The sequence below is a fragment of the Lipotes vexillifer genome, unplaced genomic scaffold (assembly GCF_000442215.2).
Source record: "Lipotes vexillifer unplaced genomic scaffold, Lipotes_vexillifer_v1.1 scaffold394, whole genome shotgun sequence".
Classification (NCBI taxonomy): Eukaryota; Metazoa; Chordata; class Mammalia; order Artiodactyla; family Lipotidae; genus Lipotes; species Lipotes vexillifer.
The window spans coordinates 295,855-296,656 of record NW_006791731.1 but is presented as its reverse complement, the minus strand read 5'-3'; the positions used below and the strand labels follow the sequence as shown (position 1 = coordinate 296,656).

The following is an 802-nucleotide window of genomic DNA, read 5'->3' as shown; positions in this document are numbered from 1 at the left end:
TCCCGGACCAGGGGCACGAACCCGTGTCCCCTGCATCGGCAGGTGGACTCTCAACCACTGCGCCACCAGGGAAGCCCCTCCTTCCTTTTTGATACAATTTCCTCTCACTGTTTTTTTTTTTTTTTTTTAAAGTTTCTTAAAGTAGCTAACTGATCTATTTCCTAATACAGACATTTAGGTGCCATAAATTTCCCTAAGTACTGCTTTAGCTGCATCACACAAATTTTAATGTTTTGTTTTCATTTTCTTTCAATTCAAAATACTCTGCACCTTCCTTTTTCATTCTTATTTGACCCATGGATGGTTCAGTGGTATGTTCTTTAGTTTCCAAATACTCAGGGATTTTCCAGATATTTTTATGTTGCTGATTGCCAATTTAATTCCACTGTGGTTAGAGACACACTTTCTATGACTCACATTCTTCTTTTTTTTTTTTTTTAGTATTTATTTTGGCTGTGCCGGGTCTTAGTTGCGGCGTGCGGACTTCTTAGTCACGGCACGTGGACTCTTAGTTGCGGCACGCGTGTGGGTTCTACTTCCCTGACCAGGGATCAAACCTGCACCCCCTGCATCGGGAGTGTGGAGTTTTACCCACTGGACCACGAGGGAAGTCCCTATGACTCACATTCTTTAACCTTTATCGAGACTTGTTTTATGGCTCAGAATATGGCCTATTTTGAAAAAGTGGCTGAGATCTGAGTCCAGATGCTCTGGGTGCAGAGTCTTTAACCTTGCCTACCCATTGTAGCCTGCTTTTCTTCTTTTTTTTTTTTTTTTTTTTTTTTAACCGTGCGTGCCTTCT

At 41.8% G+C, this 802-nt stretch overlaps 1 protein-coding gene across 1 annotated transcript in view; it reads right to left on the bottom strand.

The window, feature by feature from the left end:
• The window catches only part of ARHGAP39 (Rho GTPase activating protein 39), a 56,312-nt gene that overhangs the window by 7,048 nt on the left and 48,462 nt on the right, over positions 1-802 (bottom strand). The gene's annotated exons all lie outside the window — the stretch shown is intronic.